Consider the following 27,159-nt stretch of genomic DNA (forward strand, 5'->3'; position numbering starts at 1 on the left):
CTCAGCCATTCTTCCACTTTGGGGCCCAGCCTAAATTCCACTTACTCTTTAATACTTTACCTCTTCCTCTTCCTCCCTGTTAGAATTAACTTCCTTTGATTTTTATACCTCTGTTTATCATGTATTTCATTCTACTTTGGGTTTGTGATTTGGTGGCAAGTGGTGCTCTTTTACTAGCGTGCAAGCCTCTGGAGAGGCTTTGCTCACCACGTCCACCGTAGCACTTTGCACTCTGCAAATAATTATTAATGCTGTCATTCGGGAAATACTTAAGTGTTTACCACATTTCAGGAACTGACCTTGGCATGTAATATAGCTAGCTAGACAAAGATCTAGCTTGTGGCTAAACAAAAGTCTATGTTACATTATTATTTCAGTTAAATTGACTTGGGTTGTACTTCAATATTGGAAGACAGATGGTTTTCTCTTTTTTAAAATTTTTGAAACTTATATTTTTTGATTGTATGTCATCCCCAGATTTATTCATATTTCTGCCCTATTTTCATTGTTCAGAAATGGAGCTGAATCTTTTATACACATGAACACATAGAGGCACTTCTTCCAGTGTAGGAAGGAGTTGGGGTGAAAGTTTCCATCTATGTTTACCCTCTGCTATCTTGGCTTTAGTTTGAATTGCTTTATCAGGCTGAGAGTCCCGTCTAAAACATTTATTTATGGAATACATATTTATTGAGCACCATCTATGCATAAGTCACTGTGACCATTTCTCCTTAGGTGTGCTTTTTTCTCATAGGAGGCACTATCTAATTTAAGTGAACATCTCCAGTCTTGCATTCAGAGCTGGTAGTGACTGAAAGGATGAAGCCTCCTGGTCATAGCTGATACTATTGAGGTGGAACTAGAATTCAGGACACTTGATTTCCAGTCCAAAATTTCTTTTCATTTTACTAATGTCTCATCATTTCATTATGCCAATTATTTTCAAATGCAATGATAGTAACAAACTTCAGCTTTCCATGATTATTACTATTACAGGCCAACTTGCTGAATAGTAATAATTAAATAAAAGTCATTTCACATTAAAAATAAAATAATACCCTTTTTCTTATCAATATTTAGTCTTGGCACAAAGTAGCATAAACCACCCACTTTTGAAGGGATTATTAATTTTCTGCCAAGCTTATCCACACATTGACTGTATTAACTTATTAATTATGAAATTGCTAGTTGCTAAAAGTTCCTGAAGTTTCTGTGGTTGAACCAATAGGGATTATTTAAATATTAACATTTCAGTGCAGGTGTTCAGTGGGAGGCCTTCCATGTAGTGATTCAGAGACCCAGGCTCTTTCCATTTGGTGGTTCTATCATTTCTTAGGAATTCAGAATCCTTTGCTTCCACCTTTTACATGGAAATGAGAGAGAACAAAAAATGTGTAGGAGATTTTTGTAGGCTAGATTTGAACTGAAGAACATCATGGCCCACAATCCACTGTCCAGGAAGCCATCATGTGGCCCAACTAGAGACAAAGAAAAGCTGGTGAGAGAATATGGTTTCTGCCTGCATGGCTGCTTCCTAGCAACAAATGCAGCACTATGGACTGGAGCAGGAATGTTCAATCTCTCCACTGCTCAAGCTAAATGGTGAAGCGAGTGGGGTCTGAATTCTCATGCCCCCAGCTTCTTGTTTCTTTTCCTTTTACCCCCTTCTGTGACCCTCCCTTCACCTCCTCCCTGGCCCTAGAGGTGCCCAGTCATCTGTCCTTCATCAGAAACTGCTTGCAGGAAAGAAGCGATGGCTATACTGAAGTCTCAGTGACAAAAGAGGCTCAATCTAGGGCTGTTTGCATTTTAACAGAAGAAAACCTCGTTTGATGTAAATAAAAAAATATGAAGCTCTAATAAGAGAATTTGAAAGCATGCAAAGTATTTGGAGGGAACAAGAAGCATGCAGTCCCTAAAATTAAACCACATGTTAGATCTGGCTGCGTCTTTCCTCACAGCCCAAAACAACCACAGGGCTCTTAAGCTCAGAGTGGATTTCTTTATTGTTTCATATAATTTGGAAACTTTCCACAAAAACAGGCTTTTAGGGCCTGAATTGTGTCCCCCGCCCCAAATTCTTATGTTGAAACCTTAGCCTCCATTGCCTCTGAATGTGGCTATAACTGGAGATAAGGCCTTTGAAGAGGTGACTGAGTTAAAATGAAGCCATAGGCATTGGCCCTAACTCAGTCGTATTGGTGGCCTCATAAAGAGAGGACATTAGGACATACAGACACAGGGCCTGTGCACAGAGTCAGGACCACATGAGGACACAGCAAGAGGGCAGCCACCAGCAAGCCAAGGAGGAGAGGCCTCAGAAGAAACCCCACCTTATATTTTTTGATTGTATGTCATCCCCAGATTTATTCATATTTCTGTCCTATTTTCATTGTTCAGAAATGGAGCTGAATCTTTTATACACATGAACACATAGAGGCACTTCTTCCAGTGTAGGAAGGAGTTGGGGTGAAAGTTTCCATCTATGTTTACCCTCTCCTTCGTCTTGGATTTGTAGTCTCCAGACTGGAGAGAAGTAAACCTTTGTTGTTGAAGCCACTCAGTTCGTCGTATTTTGTTATGGCAGTCTGAGAAGGCGAATGCACAGGTTCTTCCATTTTGCATATGGAGCAGTGTTTTTAGATATGAAAGGGGGCTAGAGGATAGTTGGGAGCAAGGAGTCTTGGTTTGTAAAGGAAGCGCAGGTTAGTAGAAGAGCCGAACAGTTGAGAACGAATGAGTGCCAAGGGTATAATCTGTGAGATGTTCTCCAGAACAGTGAATCTGCATTGTCAGCTCTGAGGTAATCGGGTGATCAGGTACATTTGCAATTGTTTCCATTTGTGTTTCTTTGGACTGGTTTATCTTAAGATACGCTGGGGGAATTGAAAGATTCCTGCTTTAACACGTGGGAAATAAAAAAATCTGGTTAAATAAAAAACGTCTTGCCCTAAACTGTATCAAATACCCAGCTACCAATACATAAGTAGAAGATTCAAATTTAAATTTTCATTTGAAAGATGGCACTGTGGTCAGTTCACTCATTCTGCAGCCTTGGACTGCTTTCTATTCTTTTCTGTCTCTTCTCTTCTCTTCTCTTCTCTTCTCTTCTCTTCTCTTCTCTTCTCTTCTCTTCTTTCTTCTTTTCTTTCTTTCTTTCTTTCTTTCTTTCTTTCTTTCTTTCTTTCTTTCTTTCTTTCTTTCTTTCTTTCTTCCTTCCTTCCTTCCTTCCTTCCTTTCCTTCCTTTCCTTCCTTCCTTTCCTTCCTTCCTTCCTTTCCTTCCTTCCTTTCCTTCCTTTTCTCTTTCTTTCTTTCTTTCTTTCTTTCTTTCTTTCTTTCTTTCTTTCTTTCTTTCTTTCTTTCTTTTTCTCTCTTTCTTTCTTTCTTTCTTTCTTTCTTTCTTTCTTTCTTTCTTTCTTTCTTTCTTTCTTTCTTTCTTTCTTTCTTAGTAGACAGAGCCTCAAGTCTGAGTTCTTTTTAGCTTCTGAAACTCAGCAATTGCCAGAATATTTTTTAGCACCCAATGTTGAGTTCAGGACTCTAAAGTGCCTTCAAGCATGCCAAGCATGGGTTGACAAAATATTTCTTCTTTCTTGCAGACATACCAGTGGCTCTGGGCCTTTTCTAGGAAGCAGTGTTCAAGAATTCAAACCTAATCACAAATCCCCTGTGGGTGGACAGGAGAAAGCAGACATCTGGCATCCAGAGATAGGAAACAGAAGCAACATGGTCCTGTCAAGTAGCTTTCTACAATGCCTTGTTAGAATTCAATTCTCTTTATCTTAAGAAGTAGTCATGAGCTGCTTAATTTGAGATTTTTTGGAAAGCAAATCATACTTTTGGCAAAAAACAAAAAAGTGTGTCAACCATCTGGCTAAATCAAAGTCATCAGCGTAGAAAATGGAGCTTGTGCAATGGAAAGAGGCTGTGTGGTATGGGAGAATGAAATCTGAATCGGGGTTCTGGTTCCCACCCTGCCACCAGCTGCTTATGTGTCCTGGTTCAATCACTTAACCTTGGATTTTCCTCACCTGTTCTAACAGAGTGGGTTTTGGTAGGACTAAGCTGGGACTCTTGGTGAATAGAGTTAGGAGACATTGCTAACCCCAAGTATCTATTAACAACCACTTACTTGCAAAGGGCCTAGGAGAAAAGGACTTCATTGCTCTCCACAGCTGGGTTTCAAACATTTGTAGACATGTCTAATCTGGTTGGTACATGTGTAATGTCTCTGATTTGAGTCCTATCCTAGGTGAGTGATAAAAGCCACAGAGAGAGAACTAAACAGAAGGAAGAAGGAGTTGGGCAAGGAGAACCTGATTTTAAAATGAGACATACATCACTGGGTACTATGCAGTAGCAGAATCTCGAACTCATCTAGTTATCCTAGGACAAAGCTTTCCTTTGTGAATTTAAGGTGCTGTATCAATAAACTTTTTGAAGATCCTTCCTCCCATAGCTGGGTATGATATAGAAGGAACAGTACCCTTCTCATTTTGGAAGAAGGGCTTGTTCTTATGGGTCAGGACCACATTTCACCTCCATGACACCATCATGGGATGGGAACCATGGCAGTGGCCATGACCACACATCTAAGTCATGAATACATATAAGCATCCTGAGGGTTACAGGGGAAAGAGGAAATGGTAACATCTAAAAGACAAGCCTTCCTATCATCAGAAAGATAAAGGCTTAGAGCCTTTGAGATTTAGGTAGATAGAAATATTCAGCTTCCATGTAAGAGGATGTGGTTGGAGACATGACCTTTCAACTCGATTCCAATTCTAATCTTCAGTATTTCTCAGAACCTGAGGGAGAGTTCAACCTAAACTCTCACAAATGTAATAATAGTGATAGTGTTTGTTGAGACACCTACCTTGTGCAGGCATTGTGATAACTACATTCACAGTGAGTCTGATAGATAGAAGACAGTAAACTCAGTTTAAGATGAAGAATCTGTGGGCAGCCCGGGTGGCTCAGTGGTTTAGCGCCACCTTCGGCCCAGGGCGTGATCCTGGGGTACCAGGATCAAGTCCCACATAGGGCTCCCTGCGTGGAGCCTGCCTCTCCCTCTGCCTGTGTCTCTGCCTCTCTCTCTCCGTGTGTCTCTCATGAATAAATAAATAAATCTTAAAAAAAAGATGAAGAATCTGGAAAAAAGTTAATTTGCCAAACTTAGTGAGCAAGTGGTATTCAGATACTTCTGATCCCAGATCTTATGCTCTTTCTACTCTACCACGTCCTGGGGGCAGGGATTGTTTTGGGATGGCCTTTTGACTGTAATTCACAGGATGCCCAGAAGATGTGGCTTTCCCCAGGAAGCCACCATGTCAGAGCCCTGAGGTGAGATTTCCAGGGAGAAGGATGAGCCAGGACAAGCTGCTGCAGAACCTTTACATCAGTGAGACACCCTGGTGGCCTCTGTGATTGCTCCAGGGTGAGGGCAGTGGAGGATGCCTCCACTGAGTTACATTTCTGGGCATTTTGTCATCAAGACCAGACCTAAATGAAGTAGTGAAATGGGAAGATAGTAATGGCCATGACAACAACAATAGCAGGAGCACCAACATTGTTTCATGCTAAAAGTTGAGTGAAATACTTTATAAATCTATTTCTCCCTTAATCCTTATTCTTCATGAATATCATTATTTTGCAGTTGAGGAAACAAGGGCACAGGAAGATTAAGCAAGTTGTTTGATTACGAAGTGCATAAGCGGCAGGCAGAGTGAGGACTTGAACCCAAGTAAATGGAGCCCCAAAGGGATTTATGCAGGGGTGCCTGGGTGACTCAGTTGGTCAAACGTCTGACTCTTGATTTTAGCTCAGGTCATGATCTCAGGGTCATGAGATGGAGCCCTGTGTCAGGCTCTGTGCTGAGTGTGGAGCCTGCTTAAGATTCTCTTTCCCTCTCCCTCTGCCTCTCCTCTCCATTCTCTCTCTCTCAAAAAAATGAAATGAAACAAAACAACAAAGCCAAAGGGATTTATGCAGAATCACTATCATGTCATGCCTCTCTAGAATAATACTCTCTTATCCTCTTCTTCCCTGAATCACCCACACCTCCTTCTTGCTCTGCATATGGGACCCTCTTCTGAAAGATCAATGGGCTCTAGTGCCCTCCAGCTCCAGCTGTGCTCCTCATTTATAATCCTACAGAAGACACTGCTTTGGGTCATATACTTCAGGGCTGCAGAGGAAAAAGTTGAGATTTTTTTGTGTGTTTTAAAACGTTTCTACTTTAGTCAACTGTTTATATTTACTTGTTCAATAATTAGTACAGGAAAAAGGCAGGTAAAAAAACAAAACAAAACAAAACAAAAACCCCCAAAAGGAAAAAGGTGATTTTCAGTAACCCCAGGAGGATCTGATCTGAGTTTTTATACTGATTGACTTGCTATAACAAGCTCAGTGAAGTAGTTGTGGATTAAATATTATAAAATGCAATTTCCTATAACAAATAGTGATTGCTAAATGCAATTTCCTACAACAGACAACTAGGTGAGTTTTATAGTCTCAAGGTTAGACTATAATACCCATTATATAAAAAATACTGCAAGAGACCTTTATGTAAAACTACTAAATTTTGTGATTGCAAAGTACAGAAAAAGTACAAATCTGACAAAAAAAAAAAAAAAAAAGCATTCTACCCTTCAACCTATCTTATGTTTGTATTCTTTGTGGCTTTAACTTAGCTGACTGGCAAATATTTTCTAGTTCCTCTGTTATCTATATAACAAGCTGTAATTTGCTCTGTGCAGAATATTGTCAAAGTTTCATGTGAAGAGTTCAAATCTTTTCAATCTCACAAAACTCTGTCAAAAAACTGGTGGTTTCTGAATTTCTTAGAAAAAAATTGTTTTAATTTCTTCCTCCAGCTTTGTTGAAGTGTAATTGACATATAACCTTGTGCAAATGTAAGGTGTACAATGTGATGATTTGGTATAGCTCTATGTTGGGAAGTGATTACCACTATAAAACTAGTTAACACTTCCATCAGTCACATAATTACCATTTTGTGTGTGTGTGTGTGTGTTGTGAAAATATTTACTCTTTCAGCAACTTTTGAATATATAAAACTCAATAATTGTTTTTTTTTTTAAACTCAATAATTGTTAACTGTAGTCACTGGCCTGTACATTAGATCCCCAGAACTTTAATTTTAATCAATGATTAATTAGAGCTTGGGGTTTATAATTTTTGACTTCTGTAGTGTAAATTTAAAAGATATTTGCATTTTGACTTGTCTCTAGTTGAGAAACTATATCTTTGATCCCCATCTAAAGGAATTTTGAGCATCACCCAAGGAAAAGTACTTTTTTGTGTGACTTTTCTCATGGTTTTTGAAATCCTGACATCCAGAAGTCCTTTCTGAAGCTGATCCAGCAGGTCAGGTAATATGGGCACCGTTTTCTCAAAGCTGACATGACAGTGAACAGGGAGGCCCAATGAAAAAGTGCAGAGGTTGGGAATATAGGCAATGGTGCACACATGGGGTTGCTGTAAGGTTGCATAAGCCAGAATATGAAACAGAGGGGATGCTGAGTCCTAGAATAATGACCATCTGGGCTTGAATTTCTTGATACTTCACTTTCTTTAATATATTCTGTGAAAAAACTATATTGATTGTGTGTTCTAGACACTGTGCTAGGATTATGGAAATAAAGGTTAGCAAAGTAGACCAGTTGTTCTCAAGGGACCTATGGCTTAATGGGGAAAACAGGTAAATGAGCAATTACGGAAAGGTGTGATAAGTGTCATGATGGAGAAAGTATGTATGGGAAAGGTGTTAGGAGAACAAAGCGGGGGCATCACATGGAGGTCAGAAAGTGGCATTATCTGAGCCTTTCTCTTTGACCTATGAATTATTTAGAAGTGTGTTCATTAGTTTCCAAGTGTTTGGAGATTTTCCTGTTATCTTTGTTAATAATTTTTTTTTGATTTTTGGTTTTATTCCATTTTAGTCACATAACATATTATGTAAGATTTTAATATTTTAATTCTTTTAAATTTATTGAGACCACCAGAATGTGGTCTATCTTGTTCTATGTTCTGTGGATACTTGAGTATTCTGCTGCTATTGGGTAGAGTGTTCTACAAATGCTGGTTAGATGTTGTTGATTTCTTTTACATCCTTCTGATTCTCTGTCTACTTGTACTATTTATTAGCGTTTGAGGGGATGTTGCAGTTTGCAGCTACACTTGTGCAATTATTTCCTCTTTCAATTCCATCAGTTTTTACTGTACATACTTTGCAGCTCTGTGGTTTGGTGCACTTACATTTAGGATTGCTTTGTCCATTCATTCATTCATTCATTCGAGACACACACACACACACACACACACACACACACACACACACACAGAGGCAGAGACACAGGCAGAGGGAGAAGCTGTCTCCACACAGGGAGCCCGACGTGGGACTGGATCCCAGGTCTCCAGGATCACACCCCAGGCTCAAGGTGGCGCTAAACCGCTAAGCCACTGGGGCTGTCTGGATTGCTTTGTTTTACTGGTGAGTTGATCCTTTTGTTATTGTGTGATGTCCCTCTCTGTCTTTGGTGATTTTCTTTGCTCTGAGGTCAATTTTATCTGGTCTTAATATAGTCTTCTTTGCTTTCTTTTGATTAATGTTTGTGTGACATATCTTTTCCCACCTTGTTGCTTTCAACCTTTAACTTTTGGTCCTATTTGCATTTAATGTAATTATTGCTACAGTAAGGTTTAAATCTACCATTTATCTTTTTGCTTTCTGTTTTTCCTCTGTTAGAATTTTTCTTTTTCCTGTCCTCCTGTGGTTTACTTGAACATTTTATAGAATTCCATTTTGATGTTAACACCAAACCTATTGTGTTTTTGAGTATTTTTCTCTGTAGAGTGTTTCTAGTGGTTACTTTAAGTATTACACCACACATACTCACATGGACACACACTTATATGCACACACATTTACAGATACATGTGCATGCCCCCCCCCATCTTATCAAATCTCCTGGTGTCATCATTTTACCAGTTTTGCAGATAATGTAAAAATCTTAACTCCCTTTTGGTGTCTTTTTTTCTTATTTATAATAAAGATGTCTTAAATATTTCCTCTACATACATTCAGAACTGTATCAGCAAGTAGTATAATTTTTCTTTAACTATCAAGCATACATCAATTGTAGTTACCTATATTTCTGCTTATTATGTTCATTTTTGTTTGAAGATGTATTTATTTATTTGAGAAAGAGAGAGAGAGAAAGAGAGAGGGTACGAGGAGGAGTGGCAAAGGGAGAGAGAGAGGGAGAATCTCAGGTAGACTCCCCACTAAGGGCAGAGCCCAGCATGGGGCTTGATCCTAGGACCCTGTGATCATGACCTGAGCTGAAATCAAGAGTTGGCCCTTAACTGAATGAGCCACCCAGGTGCCCCCATTATGTTCTTCCTAGGGGATTCTTTGACTTCTCTGGAGAAAGACAACAAGGTGAAAAATATGTGACTGATCAAAGATTGTGACCTACCCTAGAATATTTTTTTTTTCTTGGAAGCTGCCATTTTCCTCAGGAACCCTCACTATAGCATGTAGCTCATGTTTTTATGCTGTGTGTGGGGGATTTGGCTTTTCTGTTTATGTGAGTTTTGATAAATACAACCAGGCTGTACACTTAGCTTATGTCCCAGCAGGCACTGGAGAGGCAAGTTTGTCAAATGTAAATTAACATATGTAATCTTAACATACTTCCAGTAACTGGTTTAATATGTGTGCTGTTGACAAAGAAGTCTCCCAGGTAATAAATGTTGAATGCTTAGGAATAAAACATAGACTTAAATCCCAGCCAGAAATTTAGCTCCTGAAGCCAAGATTTGGGCAAAGAGACAAAGTGGTTGTTTTGCTATTTTGTTTTCAACTCTGGATGATTAGTCAACTAGATAAAGAATCATAGAATGATAAAATCTTTTTCTAGTTGAGTTCTCATTAAAGAGAAGTTTGATTAAAAATAAAAAGGAATACATTAACTCATTTTAGGATAAGTATGTATATATAGTTATCATATATATGTAAATATATTTCAGAAAGGGGAAAAAAAACCCTCACTATTTTTGAATACTGTAATTGGCTCAGTCCTGAGGAGAAACAGTCTTTTTCCTTTTTTAATTGAAATATTATTGACATATAACATATTAGTTTTAAATGTGCAACATTATGATTCAAATATATATATTGCAAAATGATTTCCACAATAAATTTAGTGTCCATCACCACACACAGTTACAAATTTGTTTTTTCTTGTGATGAGAACTTTTAAGATCTACTCTCTTAGTAACTGCCAAATGTACAATACAGTGTTGTTAACTACGGTCACCATATGTACATTATATTCCCAGGACTTATTTGTAGAAACCCTGTCTTAATGAGTAAAAATGTTTAAAGTATGGAATGTTGGGATGCCTGGGTGACTCAGTGGTTGAGCATCTGCCTTTGGCTTGGGGCATAATCCCGGGATCTGGGATCGAGTCCTACATCGGGCTCCCTGCATGAAGCCTGCTTCTCCCTCTGCCTATGTCTCTACATCTCCCTCTGTGTCTCTCATGAATAAATAAATAAAAATCTTAAAAAAATAAAGTATGGAATATTTGGATGGATGTATAGTGTTAATACTTCGAAGAATTAATAACTAATGGAAGATTGCTGAACAAAAATCCTGATATATTGGTTTTAAGGAAAAAATAAGGTAATTGTCATTCAATGTTGATACACAAGGAAGTTTCTCATGTGCTGTAATTTGGTTACTGAATGAAAATAATATTTTCATTTATTATGTTAGTGCTATTAATCTGTCAAGAAAGTCTTCCTTTTTTATAGTTCATACTTCAAATTAAAGTATGTTTGAATTAAAGTTTCTCAACAGTGGCACTACTAGCATTGCAGTTGGGTGATTTTTATTTTATGGAGCTGCCCTGTACATTTGAAGATTTTTAGCAACATCCTTGGCATCTACCTACTATGTGCCAGTAGCAACCACTCCCACCCATCAGATGTGACAAATAAAATATCTGTAAGCATTGCTAAATGTCCCCTGGGGCAAACTTTATTCTTTTTGAAAATCGCTGATATAAATTATTGGAATAGCCAAACAGTGCAGTTAAAATGACTACATCTTATTGAACATCTGTTATTCTACAGTGAACATTAGAGAAACGATGCCTTGAAATCAGGGTCAGTGATGTTTAAGTAGGCCAAACTTGATGGCATCTGGGGAACTCCATTTCCCTGCTCATCCAAGGACTGAGTTTGGATGATTATAGCAGACTCCTTGGTTTATATAGGCTTTCATTTTCCTCTTTTCCTTGGCTTGGTTTTCCTTTCCTTGGGTTGGTAGATAGCCTATCTGCTCCAAGATAACTTAGAACAAAGTATACCTCATTATATTCTACATAATAGTTTAAGGATACCCATGTTGGCTAAATACATTGTTGATTTAATTACTGTGGCATTGAGTAAAAAGGTTGGACCACTTCTTTCTGAGTAAGTGCTTTATTGACCTTTTCCTTATAGCTCTTCTTCACCCTAATGACACATTCACTAATTTTAAAAAGAGTAATTTCTCTCCAAAGATTGATAATTCAATTAACTATTTTGATCGAGGGAGAATTTATAAGTCTTTGCCAGTTGGGCTAATTGTTCATTCTAGGCTTTTAATTGTTCCCTGGCTAATTTCTTTTTAAGAGGAATCTGAACTAGCCTTTCTTTTGCTCATTAGGTGCTTGGCAGCTTCCCAAAGTAAGCAAGGGTTGACTTCTGGTATGTGGTTCTTAGTACACTGGAGATTTTTGTAACTCCTTGATGTCACCCACTGTCCTCTTGACTTCTTCTAGGCCCAGATTTCTTCCTTTTAGGATGTTCCTTGCCTTTTTTTCTGGGCTAATAACATAACTTTATTTATTTTTAAAAAAGATTTTATTTATTTATTCCAGAGAGAGAGAGAGAGAGAGAGAGTGCAAGTGCACATGCATGAGCAGGGGGAGGGGCAGAAGGAGAGGGAGAATCTCAAACAAAATTCCCGTTGAGCATCTCACAACCCTGAGATCGTGACTGAGCTGAAATCAAGAGTCAAGGATACTTAACTGACTGAACTGCCCAGGTGCCCTTGGGCTAATAACATACAAGCTCAAGTGAGGCTCAGGGCAGTGAAAATTATCAGCTTTTATTTTTACTGCGTTTAGTGTTGCCATTTTAATGTAAACTAGAAAATGGCCAATGTGGGGCATGTTCAGTGTAAGGATTGAGTGGGTAGGGAGTGCTCTAGGAAGTGACCAGACATTTTGGTTTGCCTGGGACTGAATGTTTTCCCAGGACATGGGACTCCCTTTGCTAAAATGAGGAAAGTCTCAGGCAACCTGGAATGACTTGGTCACTGTAGGGATACTACTGTAGTCCAGATGTCTCAGGATTCAGCAGCCTGTGTACTCAAATATGACCACATAGTCAGCAATACCTAAAAATCAATAATTCTGAATCCCTGCATCACAACTGCAGGAACCTAGTCTTCTGAAAGTCTCCCAGATTTTTCTTTTTTCTTTTCCAAAAGATTTTATTTACTTATTTGAGAGAGAGAGAGAATGAGCAGAGGGGAGGGGGGAAGCAGGCTCCCCATTGAACAGGAATCATGACATGGGGCTCCATCCCAGGACTCTGGGATCATGGCCTGAGCTGAAGGCAGATGCTTAACCAGTTGAGCCACCCAGGTGCCCCTCCCAGATTTTTCTAGGAGTTTCCAGACAGTGTCTCATTTGTTCTCTGAAATGAGGGCTTCTCCCTCTCTCTCCTCTCACCCACTCCCTCATTTTCTTTCCTTACTTTTCCATTTTCCAGCAGTGGCCTGCAGCCTGCAGCCTGCCTAAAGGAATGCCTTCTGATTGCTACTATTGTTGGAAATGTCTTTGAAAATACTGGTGCACATTCTGAGCTGGTCTTTCTGCTGCTTTGTAGCTAGCTAGCTTTCTCCTGTGGGAGGTTCCAGATTCCAAAGCCTTCAGGCAATTCAGAATGCCCAGAAAGTCACAGGGTCCTTTTTACTCTTGGGTCTACTCCTCTTTTTTGCTGAACTTTGTTTCCTCCCTTCCTTCTATTATCCTTTTTATACTCCCCTCGCCGCTTATTTTCACATATTCCTATGCCTACAAAATGGAGAATCAGAACTGCCCATACAACACCAGGGGGCAGGGGGATGTGTGTGTGTGTGCGCGTGTGTGGTCTTTGTTATCTCTCCCACTCACTCAGAAGCTTCTTTTATGCTCAGCCAAGCCACTGTCTTATATAACTATGAAGTGGAAGGTTTTTCTAACCCAAGAGTTTCTTTTCAGCCCCCAGCTGCTTAATTAGAACCAGTTTAGGCTGTCCCTTGCTCCTGTGGCTATATGGTAGGAGTCTGGGCCTTTATCCATCAAATTCAGAGTTACCACATAGCCATCTGGACAGGTGGTAGGAGGTCAAGAGTACTGTCATGTGCTGCATCAATTGATGCACTGATGGTTTTAAAAGTACTGAATTACAAGGCTGGTATCAGTGACTCAAACTCTCATTTCTCTATTAGTCACCCCCACTGTAACTTGGGTCATTCTCATATCTTTTGTAAAAACAGCAGATGCAAAACAAGCTATCAGTTAGGAGAATTTTGGTTGTAGGGATCCCTGGGTGGCGCAGCGGTTTGGCACCTGCCTTTGGCCCAGGGCACGATCCTGGAGACCTGGGATCGAATCCCACGTCGGGCTCCCGGTGCATGGAGCCTGCTTCTCCCTCTGCCTGTGTCTCTGCCTCTCTCTCTCTCTTTCTCTGTGTGTGTGACTATCATAAATAAATAAAAAATTTAAAAAAATATTAAAAAAAAAGAATTTTGGTTGTAGGTAGTATAAATTTTGATTCAAACTGGCCTAAACAAACACAACATTTATTATCTTGTAACAGTAAGTCTATGAGTAAGGTAAGCTTCAGAGTTGATTGATCAGTGGTTCAGAAACATCAAGAAGCCAGAATGTCTCCATATCTGTGATATGTAATCATACGTTGTTTCATCTTTTCTTTTTAATGATATTATTTATTTATTCATGAGAGACACACAGAGAGAGGCAGAGACACAGGCAGAGCCTGATGCCAGACTCCATCCCAGGACCCTGAGCCAAAGGCAGACACTCAACTACTGAGCTACCTAGGTGTCCCCATTGTTTCATGTTTAGACTAGTTCTCCTCTTGGTTGCAAGATAGCCACCAATAGAAATTGGGAAAACCTGTGCCCTTGATTTCATGCTTTAGAAGAAAGAGAGAGGGAGAAGAAGATAGGGAGATTGGGAAAAGAAGGAGAGAGTGAGAGAGGGATGCCTTTCTCAAATATGGGATGAAAAGTCCTTTAATCTGATTGGACCTTTAGGTCAGTGAGATCACAGGTGAATGCCATCCACTGATTTGTTTAGACTAATTGGAGTCTATGCCCCAAGTGAGCTTCTCCAAGTCACGTGAAAGGTGGATGTGTAGTTGAACAAAATTGGGATTCCTTTAGGAAGGAGAAAGAAAGGAATGGAATGCTCAGTAGCCAACTGAGCAACCCCTACAAAGACAATTCCATTTTATGCCATTTCTCTATCCCTGTGATAGCCTTGGTGATTCTGGAACTTTTGTGATATCCTCACACTTTGGCAGTATGAAGAGTGTAAAGAGGGTGGGTTTTGGAATTCTGGGGACCTAAATTTGAGTTAATAGCTTTGTGGTCTTCTAATTGTCTGACTTTAGACAAGTAAGGTAACTTTCTTAAGCTTCTGTTTCCTTATCTGTTAAAGAGCTCAATGCTATTGATGATGGAACATTGTTGTGGGTATTTAAGATGTATGTAAAGTATTTATTATAGAACTGGGTACATAGTAACTACTCAAGTAATGTTAGTTTCTTTGCCTTCCCCTGCCCCATCCGTACCAATAAGCCATAACTGCCTATTGACTCCCCATCCCTACCCATCTTGGTCAGCTCTTAGAGACACTTATTTGCAATTTTTTCTTTTTTGGACTGTACTACTGGGCTGCCTTGGGCCATCCAGGGGGCCAGCAATGAGGGTTATATGTCTAGTAGTCACCTGTTCTAGGTGACACACATTGTGTAGTATTTGGTTCTCAGTGTGTTTCCTGATGGGCTGGTAATCTAGGGGCTCAGGCCAAGACTCCATTCTGTCTAACATTGGGTTCTGAACTTTCATGAGTGGGTCTTCTCTAGGATTGAGGGACTCCTTATTTAAAACTATACTCCTCTCTTCTTCATACCCAAAATTTCATCAGTTCTCTGGTATCAGGTTGCTATAGATAGAGCATGGGATTGCAGAGTGCAGACCACTTGGCTATTATTTCAGTGCAGGTTTGGTGAGGGACCTTGGACAAGTTACCATATGTACCCAGTTATGAAAGTAAGAGTTGCTACTTTCTGCCGGTCTTCAGGGAATGTGGGAGGATATATGAGAAAAAGAAAGGAATGCAGGGGAAAAAGAAGGGTCCTAGATTGGGACTGCAAAGGTTATGGGGTCATCTGCTGTCTTGTGTATGATCCTCACATCTCTCTGTGCCTCCATTTTCCAATTGGTAAAATGGGATAATAATAAATATTTGACTTCTTAGCCTAATGGGCAGAGTCAGAACAGCTGTAGCAGTCATGAGAGAAGAGAAGACGTGAAGTGGGTGAGATAATGTGTGCCTGGAGGCAAGCACAGGGAGGGAACAGAACAGGAGGTGGCTGTGTGGGGGTGATGTTAGCAGATGAAAGCAGAGTGGGAGCCACAGAGGTCCCAGCCTAGCTGTCTCTTTCAGGAGGTAAAATGGCTCCTGGTGAATAGTGGTGATAAATTGAGTTGGAAAGAAGTGAGGAGAAGTGGGAGGGCCTATAATGCCATAGAAAAAAATAAACAAGAGGGAATTGTTCCAGCCTGTTTGACATAAGTAGCCTATTTTCCTCTAAATTAAGGTTGGTCTCAGAAAGAGAGAACAAAGATCATCCAAATATAAGGCATAAAATGGAGGACTCAAGGAACAGTGAACAATCTCTTTACCATTAGCAGGAAAAAGTCAAAGCAGAGGTTATCAATGGGTTATGCTTTAGGTTCTTAGACTATACAAAGCAGTGGAATCCCTGTAAAGGCAAGGGAGAGGAAAAACATGCTTGAGGATGGTGTATTCCTGGAAGGTTCCACAGCTACTTTTACTTGTTAACCACAAGATAGTCATATGGCCACACATAGCTGCAAGGGAGGCTGGAATACAGCTGTGTGCCTGGTTAAAATTTCTATTACTATGGATACTGGTGGACGATTTCAATTCTCTGTCCCAAGGATTAAATAAGACAATGTGTGTGAAGCAATTAGCAGAGTGTGCAGGACAGAGTAGGCATTCAGTGTGTGTCAACTATTGTTTCCACCCATTAATTACATCAGGGGCAGAAAAAGTAAAATGCATGGCAAAGAGGATAGCATGGTAGTGGGGACAGAGGTGAATCCTTTTCTATTCCTGAAGCCCTCAGGAAAGAAGCTTCTTCTACATATCATATAACAGAGGTATGAAAAGAAATAAGAGTTTGACCAAAGATTGGAGGTTCACAGTTGTTCTTTAACATTTCTGTTTTGATAATTGATGTTTCAAAGGCAGATAATCAAAATGGAAATGTGCTATCCTGGAACAGGGAGTAGGGTAGAGATAAGGCTGAAATGTGTTTAGATGTTTTAAGGAACTTTTAAGTGTATTTACATAGCAACCTGGGAATGTTTTCCTTTCTTTCTTTCTTTTTTTTTTTTTTAATTTTATTTATTTATTCACTAGAGACACACACACACAGAGAAACAGAGACATAGGCAGAGGGAGAAGCAGGCTCCATGCAGGAAGCGGGACACGGGACTCAATCTCGGACCTTTAGGATCATGCCCTGGGCTGAAGGCAGTGCTAAACTGCTAAGCCACCGGGGCTGCCCTGGTAATGCTTTTCTAATACAAATTCTGAGAGGGAATTAGACAATTTGTATGAAAGGCTTTAAACTCCTAGGAGGATGAGTACTATGCAAATCTAAAGTGTGGGCATTATTAATAACAATAGTTTTAATATATGTCAAGTACTTTGCCCTTCAAAAGACGGGGGTGTTATGATCACAAGAAAGAGTGGGGGTAGGACACAGGAGTTCCCAGTGGAGTGGCCTGCCCTTTCCTAGTGGACTCACACCTACTGCCATCAGCTAATCTCACTGCTTAATCACGGGCCAGAAACCCTTCCTTTTTCTGTTCCTTTTCTCTCCTCCCTCCCTACCAGAGGGAAGAATACTCCTCAATTTCCTTTTTTCCCCTTTCAAATCCTGTGAGGAGTTTTGGCCCTTGATGTAGGCCTAACTGACTAGCAAAGCCAATACATTCTTGGAGCCTCTGTTTTTCTTCTGTAAAAATGTAACAATGGTGCCTGTCCCTGGTGTATGCTCAGACCTAGAACTCTATCCTGCATTGGATTTCAAGCTAGAAAAAGTGTTTCCTACTTATCAATGCAGTTATTTTGGGTAAGCCATTTACCATCTTTAAACTGTTGGCTACTCTATTTAAAAAAATAAGTGATAATTAAAAGCAAGCTAAGAGGGTATTTGTGAGGATCAAGTCAAGCATACTGAAATGGTTCAACATACATAAAGCTCAGTACAAATGTTATTATCTTACAAGCAGAGTGGAGTTCCAGTTTACCAGGTAAGTGAGATACAGGAATACACTGGAGTTGATTCTGCTTACAAATGCAAATTTGGTTGCCTCTGCCTTTTTAGGAATAAGGGTATTTCATAGAGTTATCCATTTATTTAATAATTCTAACATTTTTTGTGTGCCTATGAAGTATAAGCTTCTATCCATCCTAGGCATTGGGCACAACAATCCCTGCCCTCATGAAACTTAGTCATATGGGGGAGAGAGAAGATAAATAAATAATTAAATGTATAATTCTAAATTGTGATGTGCTGTGAAGGGAATTATTAGGGCTGTTGGTGGAGAATTCTGGAATGTGGGCTGAAGGGGGCTGCCTCTGTGTGCGCTTCTTAGATGCGGCTCTCTGAGCTGGAAGGAACCCTGAGACATCACCAGTCATTCCTCTCATCCTTGTTTGGAACTCCACTTAAGAGTCCCATGCTCAAGGAAGCGAATCTTATTTTAGAAGAGCTGCTTCGTCATTGTTTTGTTGCTACCTGCCTTCTACCCTGCTCTGGGGAGAACATACCACTTCTTTTGCCCCCTTTCTGGGTCTGGGCCTTGGAATCTGTCTCCTACCACCTGCATCTCACCCTCAGCAGAGGACCAAGTCTCCTGGTTTATCAAGGAAAGGCCCTTGTCTACGCCTTCACCATGTAGCTACCAGGCCAGCTTCTGGGAGGCCAGCTCCGAAGCCTGCAGGCTGATGTATACCAGAAACAGTCATTTTGGAGCTGACTAGGTTTTTAGCAGGAAGCTAATGGAGACTGCTTTCTTCTCATGCATGCCTCCCTAGGAGAACTTGGCACTGCCTTAGGCCGGCCCACTCAGTATCTGCCTTTTGGATCAGGTGTTCTCCAGGGAGTCAGCCAGAAGCTTGTTGGCAATTTTTTCCTTTCTCAGCTTTAAACAAGTCTGCCCTCAGAGATAGACCAAGTAATTTCCATGAACTAGAACTGGGCAGTCACTTTGAAGGGTAAAATAAGTGGCAGGTGTTTACATGATCTTGTTACCCTGGGGGTCTAATGGTCCATTTTGGTTGGCAAAGAGGACAACAATTTGAGAGGCTAGGGGATGTAATGAGTTGTACCCAGGTTGGGGGTCACAATACTTGGACTCTGCTCCTAACCAGATGGTGACTTTAGGTAAATCACTACACCTCCCTGGTCTCAATTTCCTTATTTGTAAAATGAGGGGAATGGTGTAGGTGATGATGTCCCTAGATTTTTTTCTACAACAAATAATGAGATTTTACATTTTCAGATCAGTCATTGAAAACAATACTAGTCTTTTGTTCTTTTTATTATTATTTTTTTTTAAAAAAAGAGTGGCCAAGAAAGAGGCTAATTGCTGATGAGATAACATTCGATCTCACAGTTTCTGTAGATTGGTGGCTTAAATTCTTTGTGACTGATATGTAGTTTCTGCAGATCTGTAAGACCGTACCCCACTCCCACCCCTACGTTGGCCTCCAACCCCTTCCTCATTGGTAGATTCAAGAAAGTGAGTCAGTTGTTCTTCCAATCACCTGTGTGTAAGGAGGAGGAGGGAAAGTCAGGTATTGGGTGGATAGGCCAGATTGGCACAGAGAATTGGAGTTGTTGGCCTGAGACCACCCCCTTGGTGTACTGCCAGTTCTGTCCCACTCCATGTGCGCTTCTGGAATATGTCACTCCAGGCTTCTCTGCCAGGCTGGAAGGTGGGAGGAGAGGGAGGTCAGCATGCTTGTATGTGCTTCCTCCTGCTTTGGCATCTGTTCACATTCATGACTATGGCTCTCCCACAACTCCGGCCTACACTGGGCTCTGGTAACGATCTTCTGTTGCTTTCCCCTTCATCTCTCGGGGTATTAAGAGCTTCCAACTGGGTGCATTTGTTCCCTTAATCCTGCTCAGATTTCTACAAATAGTCTCATGTGGGGTGAATTCTATTCCTTGTCAGGACATGCAAAGCAACCAGGAATTAAAATTATATTTATTTATTTTTAAAAATATTTTATTTATTTATTCATGAGAGAGAGAATGAGAGAGAGAGAGAGAGAGAGAGAGAGAGAGAGAAAGAGAGAGAAAGAAGCAGGCTCCATGCAGAGAGCCTGATGTGGGACTCAATCCTGGGACTCCAGGACCACGCCCTGGGCCAAAGACAGGCGCTAAACCACTGAGCCACCCAGGGATCCCCTAAAATTATATTTATCTGTGGTTTTCAATCATTCCTGAACATTAGATTTTCCTGGAGAGTTTAAACAATACTGTGCTTGGGCCCTATCTCTAGAGATTAAGATTTAATCAGTCCAGAGTAGGACCTGGGATTGATACTTTTAACAAGTCTCTAATTTGCAGCCTGAATTTGAAACAACAACTACCACTGATTGGTATTGATTGTTGGCACTAGAAAAATGCACCTATTTTCTGATTATCAAGGGTCATTCATTCCCTTGGTTATAGAGACCCACTCTTTTTTTTCCTTTAAAGGTTTTGTGATACAAAATTTCACATATATACAAAAGTGGAGAGTAGAATAATGGATATGCATGTACCCATGACTCAAATTCAACAGTTGTCAACTCATGGCCTGTCCAATGTAGTTGTACCCTTTTATATGTTGACCAGCAACAATGAGTGTTCTGGTGGCTCTGACAACCTTACCAACATTTGGTGTTGTCAGTCTTTTAATTTTTGTCATTCTGGTTGGAATGGAGTGATATTGTGGTTTTAATTTTCACTTCCCTAATGTCTAATGATGTTGACTACCTTTTTACGTGTTTATTGGCCATTGTATGTGTGTGTCTTCATTTAAAAATGTCTGCATTTATTTTGCACATTTAAAAATCAGTCTGTAATATTTTTATTGTTGATTTTTTTTTTTTTTTTACAGTTTACAGTTTTATTTAGGGCAACTTACTGATGCGGCATCAGACAGGGAACGATCCCGGCAGCTACACAACTATTCTCCATGAAGTCCAGACCTTAGTCCACAGATTTTATAGAGCAAGGAGATGCAGAGGGCATTGTGTTAAGGTCAAAGGCTTTCACATGTAGCAGACCTCATGTCACAATCTGTGTGGTGGGGTGAGGGTGGGCACATAAAACTGTTATCTTAAGTAGTTCTCTAAAAAATTAACTACTTAATGAGGATATGCCATAGAGGATATAGCAATTAACAATAGCACAAAAATGTACACCATGGTTCAAAGGTGCAACAAGTACACCTGCTACTATACTTTATGTGTCAGGTCATAAAAGTGAAAACAGTACATTGGCTACAAACAGATAACCTTATCCAGCCATAGGTGAGGATACAGACCAGAGGTGGAGTTAAGGCAGTCCTGAGCTGGGAATAATGCAAAGTCATACATCTTTACGTAAAACCGGCCTTAGAATTGTATCTTTTGCTTGCCTCTATGGCATTGTTATCATGTGCCACATTTCACTATGCTATGTAAGCATAGTGATTTATTGCTGATTTGTATAAGACATTTCCATATACTGAATACAAGTTTTCTTTTTTAATTTTTGTTTGTTGGTTACATATGTATGCTGAAAATAGTTTTCCTCAGTCAGTGATTTATTTTTCTTAGTGATACTTTTTGATGAACAGAAATTTTCAATTTTGATGAGGTCTAATTTATCAATTTCTTTCTTTTATGGCTTGTGATTTTTGTGTCTGGTTCAGGAAGATTTTGCCAGCCCTGAATCATGAAGATATTTTTCTGCGAAATCTTCTAGAAGTATTAGGGGTCTGCACATTGCTTTTAGATCTCTGATCCATTTTAGGTTAATTTTTGTGTGTGGGAGGAGATTGAGTTGATGTTCATTTTTTTTCCTGTTTACATACCTATTTGTTCCAGCAACATTTGTAAAAAAAGATCATTTTCACCCTTTTAACTGACCTGGTAAAATCAATTTGTTGAAGTCAGTTTGCTGTTGTGTGCTTATTTCTGGAGTCTATTCTGTTCCACTTTAAGTATTGATTAATACAGCTTTATAGTAAGTCTTGAAATAAGGTGGTACAAGTCTACTTTATTCTTTTTCAAGATTACTTGAATATTATACATCCACTGGATTTTCCTATAGATTATTTATTTATTTATTTATTTATTTATTTATTTATTTATTTATGATTTTATTTATTCATGAGAGACACAGAGATGCAGAGACATAGGCAGAGGGAGAAGCAGACTCCCTGTGGGAACCCTGATGAGAGACCTGATCCCAGGACTCCAGAATCACAACCTGAGCTAAGGCAGATGCTCAACTACTGAGCCACCCAGGTTTCCCCCTCCTGTAGATTTTAGAATCACATTGTCTATTTTTTCAATGTTGCTTTTGGCATTTTTTGATGTAACATTTAATTTATAGATCAATTTAAGGAGCTTGGACATCTTAACGATATTCATCCTTTTAGTCCATGAGGCTAACATATTTCTCTGTATATTTAGATCTCTTACAATTTTTTCAAAAATATCTTATAGTTTTCAGTGTAGAGATCTTGCATGTTATTTCAATAGATTTATTTCAAAGTGTATGTTATTGTTACTAAAATGTTAAAAAATTTTTGTTTTAATTCTTTGGTGCTATAGGTAGAAAATTCTAGCTCCTGGTAATTCCTTTTTTTTTTTTTTTTTTGTAAATTTTGTTATTGGAGTTTGATTTGCCAACATATAGTGTAACACCCAGTGCTCATCCTGTCAAGTGCACCCCTCAGAGCCTGTCACCCAGTCCCCCCATCCCCCTGCCCACCTCCCCTTCCACTACCCCTTATTCATTTCCCAGAGTTAGGTGTCTCTCATGTTCTGTCACCCTCACTGATATTTCCCACTCATTTTCTCTCCTTTCTCCTTTAATCCCTTTCACTATTTTTTATATTCCTCAAATGAATGAAACCATATAATGTTTGTCCTTCTTTGATTGACTTACTTCACTCAGCATAACACCCACCAGTTCTATCCACGTTGAAGCAAATGGTGGGTATTTGTCGTTTCTAATGGCTGAGTAATGTTCCATTGTATATATAGACCATATCTTCTTTATTCATTCATCTTCCAATGGGAAGCTCCTGGTAATTCCAACATAATTACTCATTTGCATTATCTGACAACAGTCTCAAACCACAAATACCAAAACTATAACCAATAATATAATTATTGAAATTAATTTAAGCAACTTTTCAGATCCTTTCTGTACTATGTAGGGGTCAGCATATTATAACTATGAGTTGGCAGCCTGTTTTTGTCACTAAAGCTTTATTAGAACATAGCCATGCTCATTCCCTTACATACTGTCTATAGCTGCTTTCTCACTGTATCAGCAGAGTTGAGTACATGCAAGAGAGACTATATGATTCACAAACCTAAAATATTTACTATTTTTTCCTTTAAGAAGAAGTTTGCTGATCCCTGACCTAAACAAGATTTCTCAATGAGGACAATATTGACATTTGGACCAGATAATTTTTGCTGTGGGGAGCTGTCCTGTGTATTACACAATGTTTACCAGAATTTCTGGCCTCTGATTATTAGATACCAGTGTCAATTCTCACCCCTCAAGAGGGAATTGCCAAATGTCTCCTGGGGTCAAAATTGCCAGTCGTTGAGGATCAGTGCCCTAAGGTGTATCCCACTAGGGATAGATTGCCAAATTACTGTATTATCAAGTTTTTTGGAACATTTCCTTTTTGTGTGATTATGTCATCAAGCTGATACATGCTTAGATCCATTTAGTTAATTTTGCTTTTGAATCTTAGCTTTGCTTTGAAATTTAATTTGTTTTATAATTTTATAAAATATATACATGGTTCCAGAGTCAAATCTATAAAACAATTGAAGAAATCTAGCATTTAATTCTGTACCTTCCACTCTGCTTTTTATCTATTGCTGTAAGTAATCATGAAGAAAGTTTGCTTTATCTTTCAACTGTATGTTTCTTTCTCTCTTTCTTCTACTTTTTTAAATATCAAAAGTCTGGGCCACTCTCACCAGGATAAGGAAAAGGATGGATGTATTATTTAGGCACATCAGTATGACAAATACCAAGCTAGAATGTGTGTGTGTGTGTGTGTGCATGTGCACGATTGTGTCTGAATGTTTTGACACATGCCTTCTGAGCTACCTTAGGTGCCTTCCTCATTTTGTCAGTTATTGTCTGTATCATTTATGGTTCTAGTAGCAAGCAGATGCCATAGCAATGGGGTAAGAGAGGAGACTTAGTAATGTATGGGAAGGATTAAGGGAAACCACTAAGGGGTAGTGCATCATTCCAGGGCTAGGAGGTGAGGAGCCATTCTATCCATTGGCCTGAGCAGCAAGGGAGGAGTGATAACTGCTATTGTTAGAGGTGTGCACCCAGCTCAGCTGACTAGTAAGGAGGGAGCTAGATGATTTTAAAACCTGCTATTATTTTCTTCTTTCCTCCTAGTACCCATTTGGTACTTCTGAATGTCTGGATCTAAGTAATGCCAAGGGCAAGCAAATCTACTAATGCAGTTTATACTTGTCCACCTTCCACAGCAGAGTTGAGAAAGATTGATAGCAGATTTGAAGGGGTAAAGGGGAAATAACCAGCACATTGTTTATTTACCTACTTGTATGGAGGAAGAGAATCAGCATCTACGGAACAGTAATCATTCTCTAGGCTGTATGCCAGACACTTAGACTGTTCCTGTAACACTCCTATCCCTCAGGGGAAGAAGCGCTCAATGACTTATGCCAGGCCAGAAGTGGGATTCAGAATCTGCTGGCTCATTTCAAAGTCATTATTCTGTGCATTACACCATGATGACCCTAGTAATATATGTTGTATATTGTGCCCAGGGACACAAAAAAGTAGAACTTCTGTGCTGTCTTGGGTAAACACATTCTTTCCTGCAGTAGAGAATAAAAGAATAGGGAAGAGGTCACCAACTCCAGAAAGCTGTCTTCTCTGGATTAGAGGAGAATATGGGGCTGATAATGACCTACTTGCAAAAATGGGGAACTAGAAACCAAAGGCAATTCAGTAGTCATCAGTGGTTAGTGTGTCCATCCCAACTGGTGTCTTTGTAAGTGTATCCTTCACTGGGTCCCTTCTCATAAGTTCTTACTTGGCATTCACAGAGCCTTGGCGATTGTGGATAAAACTGTATTTCAATATAACTGGTCCCTTTGTGATAGAATGTATTTTATTTGTGTATTTATAGATTTTACTGACTGATATAAACATCCCCCCATGCAAAAGATGAAGAACTTCTGTGTGATAAATAACTCAGCATTGGTTAGTCATAAAGGGCTTTAGTTTTAATGAGAATGTGCTTTGAAATCCCACATTCCTTACATAAGCCCGGAGAGGTGCTATATGTGATGCCCAGCCTCATTCTTCTAAGTGGGCAAGGAAAAGTCAATGCTTTCATTAAGTAGAGACCAAAGAAAGCAAGCATGCCAAGAAATATTTCATTGAGAAACATTTATTGTAATAAGTGATAAAAAACAAATAAGGGGCTGTAGCTATATAGTTTCCCCTCCTTTTCTCTGCCCAAATATTAGATCTTGCCTTATAGTCTTGCTTTATTTTGACAGGTAGGTTTGTTGTTCTTGGCAGACACAGTTGAGGTGAGGTGAGATTGGAAGACTCAAGGCCTTGCTGACCCTGTGCATGTGTTAAATCATAGAAGGACTAAGTCACAGAGACATAGAGGTAGTAGCACTATAGAGCCCCTGAGATTCAACTTCCTATCTAATGAAGGACTTTCTTGCATAACTTGGGTGATGGTCAGTCATCTGGCCTCTGCTTGACATGCTAGAGATAGAGAACAACTCAAAGACCCTATAAGGCCCAACACTGCCTTAACAATAATGAAATAGTAGCAATACCACTGCTAATTTCATTTATTATTTACTGTATGCTGGGCACTATGCTAAGCACTTTAAGTGCATCTCATTTAATGAGATTATTTTAAATGCATTTACATGGTCTCATTTAATTCTTAAAACGACTCTACGGGATTGGTGATACTAGTTTCATTTCACAGGGGGTTGAACTGAGGCTTAGTGATTTGCCCTCACAACTACTGTCACAGGTATGAATGTGTGCATATATGTTTGTGTTTGTATGAGTATGTGTGTTTGCATGTATAATAAATATGCAGTGCTCTGCTACTTCTCCCACAAGTACAGGCCCAACACACGCTGCAGTAGATCTGATAGGACACTATCATGGTTGTCCCAGACAGGCCAATCATTTGGTGACTTTTAAAACTTATTTGGAATTTTCTAGAAATCATATTTTTTTCTCCCAGATAACTTATTGGGAAGTTACAGAATATATGTATCCGTATCCACCATATTTCTTTAACTCATGTTGATCTAGTATGAATCCAGGCAAGTGTCTTGGAGATTATGATCTCAAATGCTGCTTGGTTTGATTTGCCTCTTAATCCAGCACCAGATGGCAATTTCAGAGCCTGTAGGTCGGACATTTCTAGGTAGGAGATTTCCTCTTGGTATTCTTTCCTTCAGTAGCTGACTTGAAGGTGAATGGTGTTCTGGATGAAAAGGGGATCCTCATCCTAGAGACCACTTTTCTCATCTGTAAAATGATGCGAGCAGGTTCAGTGGTACCTCAGGTCCTTTCTGGCTATAACCTTGTGTGAATCTATGAATCTGAATGTGAAAATATTAACTTGGGGGTAATAGAGAACACAGCACTATTGGCTTGGCAGATAATGGAGAAATTTTATCACAGATATAGTTACTTTTATCAAGTTAACTTAATTACTTATCATTGCCAAAGAAAAATGAAACTATTGTTTTCCCTTAAGGCTAAATGCTGAACACTTGACTAGTGCTGAACTTTTTATTAAAGAAGGTACTTTGTAATTTTTAGTGTGACCACTGGATGGCACAATTGCTCCACATTGTTAGTAAAAAACACAACCGACTGCATCTTCAGTTGGGTTGTGTCTCCAGGTTGCTGAATGTACTGCTCAGTGAGCAGAATACACAGCTGGAAAGGACTTCTGGAATTATCTGCTTCAGTCTATATTATTTTGTCTTATTTTAATTGCACAAATGATACATAAATACATTTTAATTGTAAAGATTTTATATATGCCACTCTTCTCCTTCTGCTCACTTCTGCTCTATTCCCCACCCCTAGAGAGAAAAACCTGTTGTTAACTCGTTGGAGTATTTCTTTAAGGTCCTTCCTATACATGTATACTCACATATATGTACATGTACCTTTTTTTCCCCAAAGATTTTATTTATTTATTCATGAGAGACACACAGAGAGAGGCAGGAACACAGGCAGAGGGAGAAGCAGGCTCCATACAGGGAGCCCGACATGGGACTTGATCTCATGTCCCCAGGATCAGGCCTGGGGCTGAAGGCAGCGCTAAACCGCTGAGCCACCCGGGCTGCCCCCATGTACATACTTCTTAATAAGCATCTGCAATCTCCTCATATTATCACTG

The 27,159-nt window shown here is 39.6% G+C and overlaps 1 long non-coding RNA gene across 16 annotated transcripts in view; it reads left to right on the plus strand.

The window, feature by feature from the left end:
- The window catches only part of LOC144280927 (uncharacterized), a 764,680-nt gene that overhangs the window by 33,248 nt on the left and 704,273 nt on the right, over positions 1 to 27,159 (plus strand). The window contains exon 3 of one of the 16 annotated variants that reach the window (XR_013349366.1): positions 3,601 to 3,760. The exons of 14 other annotated variants lie outside the window; for them this stretch is intronic. This is a non-coding gene — a long non-coding RNA (uncharacterized LOC144280927). The remainder of the gene's footprint in view (positions 1 to 3,600; positions 3,761 to 27,159) is intronic. One more of the 16 variants, XR_013349368.1, reaches the window with a different exon arrangement.

This window comes from Canis aureus, chromosome 12 (assembly GCF_053574225.1).
Source record: "Canis aureus isolate CA01 chromosome 12, VMU_Caureus_v.1.0, whole genome shotgun sequence".
Classification (NCBI taxonomy): domain Eukaryota; kingdom Metazoa; phylum Chordata; class Mammalia; order Carnivora; family Canidae; genus Canis; species Canis aureus.